Raw genomic sequence first — 15,551 nt, forward strand, 5'->3', positions numbered from 1 at the left:
TAGGTTACACAATAAGGTAGACAGATAGACAGAAGTCTTTATTGCACACAAAAACATGTAAAGGAACACGACACAGAAGGAAGAAAACAGAAAAAACAATTGTGTGCAAAGGTGGCCTTATTGCTTAGAGCAATCTCTACCCAGCAACCTTTTCTGAAAGGAGAAGCTAGTGTTGTATACTACCAAGTCGCAAAGAATTATTCGAAATTACTTATATAGTTAGTTAGGATTTGTGCCTTTAATCATGAAATTATTAATACCTACTGGCTTCTGCAACCCATTTTTTGGCGCGTTTGGAAACCTCGTAGCTTTTGTTTTAAGCCATTGCATCAGTTATATTTATTAACTTACAAATTCAACAAATAAATAACTTTGACCTAATATGTTTAACTTTTATTGGTGGTCAAAAGTATAACAGTAATCGTACCTAACTTAATCGTTTGATTTGCAGCCGACTTTTGAATTTTAACTATGACTTTGTTCTACAATTTCTCCGGGGTTTTTGTGGCTACGATTTCATTGTAATTAAGCTAGGTATTTACTTAAAAGTGTTTATTTTTAATTAAATATCTACTAATCGTTGTTTCCCTCAGTGTGAATAAGTAATGTGTTCAATACCGTTCAAGTTCAGTATTGATTCAGTTTCAATACGAAGTCTTCAGATATTGAACTGAGCTTTAGGGACTTCATAAACTCTGCTTTTTATGTTTCAGTTGGGAATATCGTGCAATTAATAATTTTTAGCACCTAGGTATACAAGAACATGTTTCGTTACTAAAATGAATAACCGGTCAAGTGCGAGTTCGACTCGCACACAGAGTACCATACAGAGTAGGTACCATACCATCGTACAAGATTATGTAAGTACTTTTTATTGCATGGCACCCATTTTGAATATATTTTGTTTAATAGCGGCAATAGAAATACACATGCTGGGAAATTTTAACTCTCTAACTATTAGGGTTAACAAGATACAAGCCCGCTGACAGACAGACGGACGGACGGACGGACAGCGGACTCCGAAAATAGCTCATCCCACACACGCTCAGTGAATTTATTTTTTAAAAGCCCTACAAACAGACAACACTTAAGAATTGAATAATTAAATTTTAGCTTTTATCGAACAAAATCCTTGAAATTAACTGGCTTTCGGGCCACTTTATAGATGTGAGAGTGTAATATCGAAGCAATTAGCCAGCAAAATGCTCCTGTCGCGTCGCCGACTAATAACAATTTACGTTCCCTAAATTAACGTATCCACTATCTACGACGCATAGTTTATGTGTCCTTCCGGTATATTTAGGCAGCGCAATTCTGGGTTATTAATATTAGGTATATGCAGTGGTGTGCAAGTCATAGAGGCATAAAAGTACTGCTTACCCTAGTTGTAATAAATCAGTGCTTGTTTTTCATGATGACCTGCCAGTAATTATGTTTCTACCTAAATACTTACCCTAGCTTCAAACCCTGTGCACGCCACTGGGTATATGTGTACCAACTGTAAGGTTATTTTTAAAAGTTGTTAAAAATAATATAAAATTATTAATTTACCTAATGCAGGTAGTTTGATAAAATCGATATTTGGCTCATTCGATGTCATACAATCTGTTGCTAGGAGGCCAACAAGATTGAACTTGCATAAATACGGGTGTTTCGAAGGTTTTAGTTCAGTCTCCTTCTGAGATTCGGAGCGATATCGCAAATTTTCGGTATTTGGATTGTGAACTGAATAATTAGATGTTGTGATAGCAATCACGCTCTAATTAAATTATTTATTTTGGCATTAGTTTGTTTAGATTAAAACTCTCGGATAACCTTACACATTAAACTTGTGTTTTTTTGTGTTGGTTTTGGAGAGGACATTCCAATAATTCGATAAAAATATTTAAATAATACCTGCTTTTCTGAGTGACGCCAATACTATATTCTCTATTCCTGTTCTATACTATAGGTATAAATAACTACCGTAAAAAACCTGACTATTTATAATAAATACTGAAATATAAAATTATACATACTTACAATGGATACTAAGCACATACTACTGATGAGAATCTGCTGTATCCATTCATATTTAAGGAGTAAAACTTTAACTTTCAGTACGCTCAATACCTAAGAATTGAGCAATGAGCAAGTTTACAGTTTTCCTACATTTTTAACATTACAGCTACAAGGAAGTCCTCTGTTAATGCACTTGGAAACTACAAACAGTTCTCTTGATCGGATTCAGAGAGCAATGTTCAAGAAAGTACTAGGTAGTTTATTTTTTACGACTCGTCGCGAATCCCCATTTCTTTGTACTCTTTCCTTTTTGCCGTTCAAAGGAATCGAAAAGCATGGGTACTTTATGAAAATATGTAATATAATAATTTTAATGTCAAAAAACCAGTAAACGTTTGATTTTTATTTTTCCTCAAGTAGGTAGGTACATTAAAATATTAGGTTTTCTTCTGAGAAAGTTTCTGTGGTTTGTTTATCTTTTAAGTTATCTTAGGAAAACTAAAGTATACCTACAGACTATTGTTGGGATATTTCTCATCCCATGAGAATAAAGTCAACGAACCTTAGATACATCCGCATTAACTTTGTACAAGAATTAGCCACATTTTTCACGTCCTGTTTACCAGATATAAAAGAAAAAGGAAAATATTTTGTCTTAATCTAATTCTGGAATTATCTTATATTGACCTAGTTACTGTATCAGGTCGTTGGTTTGCAGACGATGGGGAAAAGCGTGCTCGTAAATTTTCTTCTTATTTTATGGTTTTGGACAAAGAGATGTCATTTTACTAGAGCGTGCAATGCCTTTTTTAAGATCCCCACTCTTTTCTTCTGCATCTTTTTTCAGTGAATTTGCGCTGAGGCTTCAGTTTTTTATGCAATTGTGATATCTTTATCTTAACACTAGCTTCACACGGCGAAAATATATAAATCCATTCCCGTGGAAATTTTAAAATTTATTCCATATTTACATTAATTACCTATTTAGTTTTTTGTGCAAAGTTTTAGCTTTCTAGATCCAAGAGCTTGACCTGGGCGATGAAGAGTCAGACAGGACTTCTCTTTTTTGTATATTCAGAAGACACAACTCTTACAGTAGTATGTAATAAGAGTAGCAGCTGAGTTTTCATTCGTAAAATATTGATTTCAAACAAAAAAACTTTAGTAATGTCTTTATTTCTTATATGAACATTATTATGGCGATTTTCTCTTAGGCTCATCTATTTACTTCAAAATGTTTATTAGTTTGAGCTTGTTTCGTTCTAATCGATAAGTACCTACTAATACTATGAATAGAAAATTGTTTGTCAGTTGTTTTTTACGACCCATTCTTTCAAGCGATTTTGACTAAATTTGAAATAGCTGGGACTAGACTAACTAGACCATAGAGATAGTATTTAAACAAAACTAGACTTTTCATGGGATTTTTAAAAACAAACAGCATCCATCATCTACAGTCTGATATCATGATGTTTGTTCTTCTAGTATTAGTCGGTTTACTGCTACTCCAGAAATATGATATTCTCTCACTGGTTTTGGATAACGGCCAATTGCTCTACATACTTATGACTTGATGCCGATTGTTACATTACCACTGTAATAAGAGTCCTATACTAAACTACTGTAGTTAGCCTGAAAATGTAGGCTTTAAGTGAGTATGAGTAATTAAAGTAACGCCCACCCTATGACCTAGATAACTAAATATCAAGGCACTTACTTAGCTGTTCCATCAAAATATACATAATAAGAAAATAGATTAAACGAGTAATCGAGTTAGTATAACTCAAAATATCTATACAGGCTTTCTAACAATTTTATCTAATGGATTAATAAGTAATAATTAATTATGATAGTAATGCCTATTCATCAAGAAGTTAGGGCAAATAATTATAAGTGGCACGAGACAGGGAGTTGGAAGGATTTTGTAAAGGTCTGGACGCACAAAACGCGATAGCCGGCAGTGACGCGCGGCGCTGCAGCACGGGATAACGTCACACTGAACGCTTCACTAATCGCTAATTATGGTTAACGTCGATGCATATAAATAGGCCATCATAAACAAAATCTACGTCCATAAACACAATCTGATAAGTAAAATTAGATTTTTTTGGTGGGCAGTCCGACGCATCTGCCATCTTCATATTGCAGAAAGCAATTTTGGACGGAATTACAATTCACAAGAAATAGAAATTATAAACGGAAATAGTTTTTATTTACCAAAATGTGGTACAACTTTGCATCAATTAACTTAGCAATTAACAACTTAGTTGACAAGCGCTCTCCAACCTAGACCTCAACGTTGCTTTTTTAAGTATGATTGTCATCAAGCGCAAGCGTATCACGCAATAAAAAAGCACTCATTCTTAAATTTAATGTTTTCTCCTGAAACATTCCACCAGTAAATCATGTCATCTGTCCAACCAGTATTGTACGAAGCTGCGCTATATGTATAGGTATTCAGTATATCCTTCATAACTGAAGGAACTCTTCAAATACAACGAATTCTAGCAGATGCTTTAGAGTTTAGAATCATTTCCATTACAAGAAACTGCCGATCCGCTTAATGTTCTAGACGCTGCGTTTGCGCGTTTCGTCTCTCCAAGCCTTTAGGCAGCGAAACGAAATGAGGAATCGAAGTGCTTTGTAGATAATTGAAATGTCAATTACGTACCAAATTAAAGAAATTCGATTACCCGGACAAACCTATCTTGGAAATACAAAACCTCATTTCGTTTGAGAAAAGTATACTTAAATATAAAGACTTAAATTTTAAGGGCGTCTGAAATTTTAAGATGTTCTTAAACTTTAAGCGTCTGTAGGTACCCTTAAATTTGATAGATCCTTATAATATTTAATAGTTAAGTTACGAGCAATAGAGGTAGTAGGTATCTTCTTAGTATGGTTTACCGAAAACAGTAAATAGTACGGTTTACAGTAAAAAAGTAAACAGTTTACGAAATAAAATTCTAAAGGAACTTTACTATTTAATTTTTTTTAAATCATACTGATATAATATTATGCATTTTGCTTGTAGGTATTATGCGCTTCAAGCGTTACGTGATTCGGCATTTCGGATTCCGCATTCTCGGTACCTACATTTGGAATTATGGGAGATATGAATCAGTTTGGTTCAGTACCTATTCAGGTGTTCTGTGGTCTAAGTGCTGTAAACCGCGTCCACTAAAATTGAAAATAAAAATAGCTACAAACCTGCCAACATAATTTGCTACTAAAAATCAATCAGGCCTCCTTTACATCAATTTATTTTTATTAGGTACAAGTGTAAATTAAAAATTTATAACACCCCCGACCAGTAAAGGTTACAATAACTAGAAAAGAGCCGATATCTTTCATACGGCTGAACCGATTTTTTTGGATTATAGCTAACTAAAACTAAATTAAAATCGGTTCAATAGTTTAGGAGACAGATACACAGATACACACGTCAAACTTATAACACCCCTCTTTTTGGGTCGGGGGTTAAAGAGAACCTAGTATAACTGGCGCCTAAATGCTCTTATTATGCGATACCCATAGCTATGCTCGGTTTCTCTTTTCTAGATCCCTTTAATAATAGAGATATATCCGCCTACGATAGCGTAATTTACTTATAAGAAAATTTTCTTGCCGAGCCATGATCAAAGATGTTTAAATTTCGTATAAGTGACAGATAGGATAAAGTGGCGACTTTTCTCTCGAGTGAGGCTAAAATAACTAATGTAGATGTTTTATATGTCTCTTCTCAGTAATATTTCTATTTGGTATCTAATATCTATATTGTATCCATCAACCCGTCTTACACACTTTGATAGCTATCACTACACACACGCACGCACATACTAAAAACGTACTTTGATAGCTTTATAGAACAAGATTTTTGTTTGAAGTAGTTCTTCTATACGAGTAGTACACGACAGGTTGAGATGGCAATCAAGGTATGAGACGGATGGAAGCCCCGTACACCAGTACGTTACCCGCGCTATCCCGCACCGGGTTGCGGTTGTGCGGGGCGTCCCCGCTCAGATTGCCATCTCGACTTGTCGAGTACTATAGGTACAATAATTGTGTCACTGTTCAATTTGAAAAAACTGTATGAATCTAATTAAATGGCAGTAGAACTACAGAATATGAAAAAAACTATTTGTAACTTTTCCATTTGACTTGTGTTCTTTGAAATGCTTTTGTGATATCAGGAAGGCGGTGTTGTTATGAAGTTACTTTTAGACCTAATAATTATTTTTTACTATTTATTGGTTTAGTTTAAGTGTTATGTGCAAGCAAATTAGCCCAATGGCCACTCTACTCTTTAATTTAATCTCTTAGGCTATGACCTTATGTCGTGACATTGTAGTACAAAGTTGAAGGTTAATTTAGTAGATAATAAACTAATGTAAAGATAATGCAGAAATATTAAGTTACAGTCCATAATTTGATGAGCAGGCCTTATTGAAAAATATAACAATGTTTTGGGCAAAAAATTTTGGCATTTTAATTTTAAAGGTAATTTAATTTTAATTTTAAAGGTAATCGCAAATCATCGCAAGAGGCGTAAGAAGGAAAATTCATTTTTCAGTGCTGAAAATGCGAGTGCGTCAGCATCAGACGCGTCGAAAAATGTCTTCACGAAAATAACGTCAATGTCACAGTGTCATTTGAGGAGCTCGCAAACAAAACGGTGTACTGCACAAAATAAAATTTTACAGGAGGAGCAGAAAACTGAAACTGTTGAATCTTTATTGCAATTAAACCGTTTTGATCGAAATTACTAACACTAGCCTGATTTTTTTTTAAATAAATATAACGAGCAAACGAGCAAGCGGGTCACCTGATGTTAAGTGATTACCTCCGCCCATGAACATTTGCAGTACCAGAGGAACCGCCAATGCGTTGACGGCCTTTCAGTGTTGAATTTTAATTTTTAGTACAGTTTTAGGCCGTTTTACCTGGAAATGAGTTAAACGCTACCATATTTTCAAAAAACCCTTGCTTTATTTTGATTCGCTTGCCAAAATACATACATTTCTTGCAATTTTCCTTCGGAATCCCAGCTATCTCTTTCCAAACGTCGAATTTGGGAAACGGATTGGCCGGGAAGTGATAACAGACAGAGACAGACACATTTTTGTCGTAATGATGTAGTTGGTATGTCTGAAAGCTCATTTATGGACTAAGAGCCAGCGCGTGCCAGACCTTCGTTATTTTATAAAAGCTGAAAGTGTATGGTGGCTTTGGGAGATAACAGGTAATAAAGGTGTAAAAAATCTTACGTCAAAGTATAAAGTCTAATTTTTTTGTATTTTCTTCAGAACTGTATTAGAAACTAGCCGATGCCCGCGACTTCGCCCGCGTGGATTTAGGTTTTTCGAAATCCCGTGGGAACTCTTTGATTTTCCGGGATAAAAAGTAGCCTATGTGCTAATCCAGGATATTATCTATTTCCATTCCAAATTTCAGCCAAATCCGTCCAGTGGTTTTTGCGTGAAGGAGTAACAAACATACACACACACACACACACATACAAACTTTCGCCTTTATAATATTATAGTGTGATCACGACACTTAGGCTGAGATCTATAGAGCGCACTTTGACTTTCCTCAGACTTAAGACACTGTTAAAACGAGACAGCGTTATACCGCTCGCATAAATCTGTCTCGTTTTAACTCAATCTTAAGTCAGAGCAAAGTCAAAGTGCGCTTTATAGATTTCAGCCTTAGTGTCTCTCTGCAAGACGCCCAGTTTACAGCACGATATCACATTGTGTCATGTTGTTGCTTCAGAGTAAATTATTTGTTGCTTCCAGGATTAATTTTGTCTATAGAATACCTATATTTATCTGTAGAACCACGAGAAAGACAGAGACTATGAGATAGAGTGGTTCGTTATTGTAACGGCACGGCGCAAAAACATCACTCATATAGAATACTTTTCCACCGAAGCAACGCTCACTAACTCCACTTAAAGCTAACTACTGTTTTCCTCAGTTTATAGCGACCCTTTTCCCTTTTATCGTCCACCGCTTTGAGACGACAATTTCGAGGAAGCTAGATATTCTAGACTAGTCTTTCCCCACTACTTCGTCCGCATATAAAAGGTTAAAAATCCAGTGGAAACCCTTTATTTTCCTGAGATAAGAAAGCCTAGATCTCTTTGGGTTAAGTCCTCTACTTCAGCGTATTTACATGGTACTTACCCATAACTTTTGTTCAAACTGACAGGCTAACGACGGATGGACAGATACAAGGGGTGTTTGGTGTTTAACGTGTAAATAACCATACTCAGCTGTCTTCACACTAATATTATAAAGGAGAAAGTTTGTATGTGTGTGTGTGTGTGTGTGTGTGTGTGTGTGTGTCTGTGTGTGTGTGTGTGTGTATGTTTGTTACTCCTTCACGCAAAAACTACTGGACGGATTGGGCTGAAATTTAGAATGGAGATAGATTATACCCTGGATTAGCACATAGGCTACTTTTTATCCCGGAAAATCAAAGAGTTCCCACGGGAATTTCAAAAAACCTACATCCACGCGAACGAAGTCGCGGGTATCAGCTAGTATAAAATAAGAGGTATCGCCAAATATACGGGAATTTTGAAAAACTGATGTTTCTAAAAAGGTTGCTGGTACGTAGGACCAAACCAAAAATGAACTAAATACTTTGGTTACGCAGCATCATTTTTTAAAACCAGTACTTAAATAGTTTTTGAAAAAATCTCACATTTTTAGGCGATAGCTCATAAACAATTTTTCATAGTAACTTATTAGGTATAGGACTAGGTAGGTTTTTTTAATTACATACAGACACTTCAGTTTTATTTGTTTGTATTAAATAACTAGATAATAAATGGTGGTTGAACGGACTCCTTCGAAACACTCGTAGTTCGGGTTACTTTATTTAGATTTCCAACCAATACGGCTATTTGTTTTATCCATTAAATTAGGGACGGAACGAAATAGCTGTTCCGATAAGCGCTTTGGCTTCGGATACGATTTTACATAGAATCAGATTTAAAATAAAAGGGATGTTGCCAACTAATCAAATCAGCAACTCTTTATCAAACGAGCTTTGCCTATCTGTAGTTTTATAATGCGAATCATGCGAAGGAAGCTTGCTTTCTTTGGACATTTACAGACCGGAGCCCAAGTCTCACTCCCAAGATGAGTGTTAGAAGGTAGAATTGAAGGCAAAAGGGCTCCCGGTCGCCAAAAACGTTATTGGTTGAATGATAATAATAATGAAAACCGGACAAGTGCGACTCAGACTCGCGCACCGAGGGTTCCGTACTCGGGTATTTTTCCGACATTTTGTACGATAAATCAAAAACTATTATGCTTAAAAATAAAAGATCTGTTTTAGAATGTACAGCTTAAGCCCTTTCATATGATACCCCACTTGATATAATTATCTTACTTCGAAAATTGAAAGTACCAATTATATTTGTTCATGAACACATTTTTTTACTTATGTAACCACAAATTCATGGTTTTCGGATTTTCCCTTTACTTGTGCTATATTACCTACCTACTTGCTAAATTTCATGATTCTAGGTCAACGGGAAGTATCCTATAGGTTTTCTTGACAGAGACGACAGACGGACAGATAGACAAACAGACAGCAAAGTGATTCTATAAGGGTTCCATTTTTCCATTTGAGGTACGGAAACCTAATAAGGGGGTGGACAGAGCTTAGTTACCTACGCTACCTGAAGTTAAAAGAGGCGGCTTTTCGGATCTTTTCGGATGATGTTCGCCAAACTTCGTTTCGAAGACGGCGCGTGATGATGATGATGAGTTTTATAATACGAGTATGTTTATTTATTTACATGGTTAATAATACACTCGTCGGTAAAGACTCGACTTTAAATTAAGCCAACAACAGTTATTAAAACAAAATAGGTAGGTAGCTAGCTAGTTCGTGGTTAGATTTGCTAGGATCGCTAGGTTTCGATTTACAAGCAATTTCAACTAGTCTTAGCTTGGAAACTTACTTCATTTGGAGGTTGGCACTGTTTCGGCAAGATAGACTTTACTTTAAACTATTACTTTGTTGGGCAGTCGAGTTGATTTTGGTCGCACCAAGTTTAAATACAAGTTATAGCTAGCTATCGCATAGTTATATATAGTTAATATTAACTTGTGATGTGATTACCACTTAATTCTTGAATAATTCGTCACCATCAACTCAACGCCGGCTCACTACTGAGCACGGGTCTGCCCTCAAAATGAGAAGGGTTTGATCTTATTCCACCACGCTGGCAAATGCTGATTGGCAGACAATTCATGATATTTTCAATAAACTATTTGAAAGACTTATGAGTAGCCTTTAGTACTATCTAAATTACTGTAGAAAAAGAAAGGTGCTAAGAATACTGGCTGTATTTCCGCGCTCAATAGCCAGGCTGATCCTTCGCCTACGATGAGTAAGTATTAATGGTTTATCTATATTTCATAGATAGGCACGGCAAAAATCTTTTAGTCAATTTTTTGATCCAATGATTTTACCCGTAATCTTTGTAGGTGCCAACATAATTATTATTATTAAACGGAGTCGATTTATTTTATCTAAATATTAGAATATTAGATTATTAGATCGTGAGCGTCTCGTACAAATTGCTATTAAATATAAAGGAGATTTAGACGTATTATTATTAGATTTTAGAAAAGCTCCGTCGTGGGAGCTTTTTATAAGTCAATCACCTCGGACAATGATCCTTCGGAGGCCTGTTTTTGCTGTACACTGGGTAACTATATCTATAAACAAGTGAAAATATAAATTTATAACACCCCCGACAAGTAAAGGTTTCAGTAACTAGAAAAGAGCTGATAACTTTCAAACGGCTGAACCGATTTTCTTCGATTATAGCTAAGAACACTCTCGATCAAGCCACCTTTCAAACAAAAAAACTTAATTAAAATCGGTTCTTTCGTTTAGGAGCTACGATGCCACAGGCAGATACACAGATACACACGTCAAACTTATAACACCCCTCTTTTTGGGTCGGGGGTTAAAAATTATATCTATCATTTGGACGTATTCTACTAGCAAAAGATGCTCATTTTGATGTATAGAGGTCGCGGGAACAAGCTAGTAAGATATAACTTACCTAAGTATATCCTAAATCACAATACTTATGAGTATTGGGTGGGCAATATAGACACGTTAGGGTAAACAGATATTTTTGGAGAACTGCCTTAGTGCCTTTATTACATCGGATTGATAGTATGTAGATCAGTTTGCATGGTGCCCATCGCATAATTATCCCAAGAAAAACCTCACCATATGTGATGAAAGAAAGTAATCATGACCCGCAAGTAATGAGCATTACGACGCAGAGAAGAGAGGAGAGATGGAGAAGAGATAGAGATAGAAAACTAAAGATAAATTAAGAGATAAGAAAGAGACAGCGAGCGTGAGATCTTTGTCTATTAAATCCCTGTCCTGTATCCATATAATTGGTTAAGTAATAGCAACAAATACAACTAATTTATTGTAATGCGGAGGTATCAGCGTATTAAATAAACACATAAATATTTCACGAGCAAATTAACGTTCGTACCTACGTAAATTTGCATTAAAGTTCCCGCCGAGGCGTACTCGTTTGTTGACTAATTACTTATTTACTGGAATTTCGTATGAAGGTGATACATGAAGCCATTATTGAAAAGTCGCTTAATTTCCCTGAAGTGCTTTTTCGAAAACTTTATAATATAGAGTTGGCTGAGAATTAATGTGCCGTATATTTGCAAATTTACGATATATGTATGGCAAGCTTCATACAATCGTAGTTCCAATTTTATTTGAACATTAAGCAACCAAAGTCCATGAAATTTTGCAGACATATTCTAGAAACTAATATCTGTGTCTGTGGTGTTTTAGATTTTTCTAAAAATATGTAGTTTTAAAATTACAGGGGCTCAAAGATTTGTATGTAAATTTTTAGACCGCGTAACTTTGAAACCTTTGAACTTTGAATATTTTAACAGAAATCTGGAAAACCACAGACATAGATATTAGTTTCTAGAATATATCTGCACATGGACTTTGGTTGCTAAATATTCAAATGAAATTGGAACTACGATTGTATGAAACGAGTGGAAACGAGTGACGGAGAGAGCCCTGTTAACCCCCAACCCAAAAAGAGGGGTGTTAAAAGTTTGACGTGTACGTATGTGTGTATCTGTGTATCTGTCTGTGGCATCGTAGCTCCTAAACTAATGAACCGATTTTAATTTAGTTTTTTTTTTTGAAAGGTGGCTGGCTTGATTGAGAGTGTTCTTAGCTATAATCCAAGAAAATCGGTTCAGCCGTTTAAAAGTTATCAGCTCTTTTCTAATTACTGTAACTTTCACTTGTCGGGGGTGTTATTTTTTAATTAATACTTGTTATTACTTTTGAAATGACAGTTGACACATAGAAATACGGAACCCTAAAAATGGCGAGTGAGCTCACAAAATGTACGCAGTATACCAAGTTTAATACCAATTTGCTTGCGTTTATTCACGTATCTACCTAGCATACGTAAATAACGCAAGCAAATTGGTACTTTTGATATTCATGAGTTTATTTAATACAACTGCAAGCATCATTTGCTTTGTGAACTGATGAACGGACCCTACTTACTCGAATGCAAGTGTTTATGCATTTTCATTACTTTAACGTATTGCCACTCGAGTCAAAAGTACGTAAATTGAACCTGATGTATATAACCTATAAATTCAGTTAATTTTGTAGATATTTTTACCTATTCGGGTAGTCCGAAGTTTAATTCCTCTTTTCCGGAGTTATGTGTGTTTTAAGCAATTAAATATCACTTGATTTGATGGAGAAGGAAAAGATCATGAGGAAACCTGCATGCCTGAGTGTTCTCCATAATGTTTTCAAAGGTGTGTGAAGTCTGCCAATCCGCATTTGGTTATGCTTCGTAGAAGACCTCAAGCCATTCTTATACTTAGAGGAATCCTGTACTCAGTAGTGAGCCGGCGTTGGGTTGCTGATGATGATGATGATAATGATTACCTAGTCAAAATGCATTTGTTTACAAAGCTCTTGTTTCACATCAAACCAATATTCATTTCCACTCTCTAACGACCTAACGGTATCGCCAAATAAATGTTGAGCACACATAACTACACTTCAAAATAATATTATGATGATTTTTGATTTATAGTTTACTCGATGATGCCCGCGACTCCGTCCGCGTGGATTTAGGTATATTTAAAAATCCCGTGAGAACTCTGCTTTTTCGGGATAAAAATAGCCTATGTCCGTCTCCGGGATGTAAGCTAACTCTGACCAAATTTCATTAAAATCGGTTCAGTGGTTGAGCCGTAAAAAGACAGACAGACACACTTTCGTATTTAAGTATAATATTAGTATGGAAGTATGGAAGTATGGATAACTAGCCGATGCCCGTGACTTCGCCCGCGTGGATTTAGGTTTTTCGAAATCCCGTGGGAACTCTTTGATTTTCCGGGATAAAAAGTAGCCTATGTGCTAATCCAGGATATTATCTATCTCCATTCCAAATTTCAGCCAAATCCGTCCAGTAGTTTTTGCGTGTAGGAGTAACAAACATACACACACACACACACACACACACACACACACACACACACACACACACACACACATACAAACTTTCGCCTTTATAATATTAGTGTGATGGATATGGATAAATAATTATAATACCTACACACGAATATACACAAAAATCTTCCATGGAAAATAGGTTACACGAAATGAAATCGGTCAAGCGAGAAGCGGGAAAATGGCGAGCTTAGCCTACAAAATACAGGTACCTACATACCTACAGCTCGAATTGAAAACTTTCTATTTTTCCCCCACAGATATTAGTTTCTAAAATATGTCTGCAAAATTTCATGGACTTTGATTGCTTGATATTCAAATGAAATTGGAACTACGATTGTATGAAACGAGTGACGGAGAGAGCCCTCTTAAAAACAGGGTGAACCGTATTTTTGACATGACATTATATTATTAGCACAACCGGTTTGGACAGTATTCAAGCGTCTATTCACTTAACTTTGTACATGTACCTATACCTAGATACAGGGTAATTCTCGGATGCAGTCTGGTAATTTCCCAGTTGTACCTTTATGAAGTAAGCTATTAAAGCTGTTAGTATTTTGGAATATCATAAATGTGAGTGTGCTTGTTTGTTGATTTGTTGGTTTGCCCTTCAATTAGGCCGCAACGGAGTAACGGATTGACGTGTTTTTTCATGGATATGTATAGTTAAGGATCTAGAGAGTGAGAGAGGCTTCTTCTTATCCTGGAAAATGAAAGAGTTCCCACGGAATTTTTATAAACGTAAATCCACGCTGACGAAGTCGCAGACATCACCTAGCACCTATATTATAAGTTTATGGAAATTTTCTGTTCTCTAATCTACTCTAATCTAGCGACCCGCCCTGACTTTGCGCGGTGAGCTTATTTGAATTTTCAGAGTGATATCTAAGTTTTTGAAAATAAAATATAGCCTATGAATAATGTTGCTTTCTAATGGTGAAAGGATTTTAAAACCTGTTCAATAGTTCCAGAGATTACTTCCTACAAACAAACTTACAAACTTTACCTCTTTATAATATTAGTATCTAGATAGATAATATTATTAGCTTGGAGTTGACGTATGTTATTCGTTATAGTTAACGCATTAAAACACACTGAAACATTCTTAAAAGCCATTCCATGTGAATGCTCTAAACACGTCAGCCACAAAGGCTCATTCAGTGAACACGCTCCAAAAGCGGTGCCGTTTTTAAACGGACGCAATATGATGACCTCAAAAAGACAGCCGTAAACATGTGGAATGTTCGAGACTGCATTGACCGTTTTATTACGGTGAACAGACCACACACACACATATATAGGACATCATGAATCCGCACAAAATCAATTAGAATTTCATCATCCTCGCTGGTCCAGTTGATGAAACTCATTTGGAACAATAAATATTTTAAAATGACACGCAAATTAATATTACGCTTGAAAATACCTTCGCCGCTATGAAAAAAACGTTGACAGACACTTCGACACCGACAAGACGGCCGTCATGCAAATGGCGGTACCGCTTTTTGACGTTACGGTGTCAATTACCGTTATCTAGGAAACCGCGCCATATTGTTTACATAGACAACGTTCTAGTGACGTCATTCACCGCTGTATTACGGCCGCTACATGATGGCACCGCTGTTGGAGGAAACCAGAGCTTTACACTAACGTTGCACAGCCAGAATACTAAGGGCGTGTCCCCATTAGGCGAATAGTGAGCAGCTGATTGTCCACTGGCTGACTCTAAACAGCGCGGCGTATCGGTCGCTATAATCTTAATTCGCATCTTTTTCTTATTAATGTAATAAGAAAAGGACAGCCAAGCCTGATTTAATTTAAAACTCTCAAACCTCGTGACTTTAGGTTCCAATCGTGAGCCTATTGTTAAAATTCGTAGAGTGCACTAAAATTTTGAGTATTTAATTGAAAATCCTTTTTTAAAAGAAAGAGATGCAGATACGACGCCATTACATCAGTGTACC

This window comes from Maniola jurtina, chromosome 10, assembly GCF_905333055.1.
Source record: "Maniola jurtina chromosome 10, ilManJurt1.1, whole genome shotgun sequence".
NCBI classification, from domain to species: Eukaryota; Metazoa; Arthropoda; class Insecta; order Lepidoptera; family Nymphalidae; genus Maniola; species Maniola jurtina.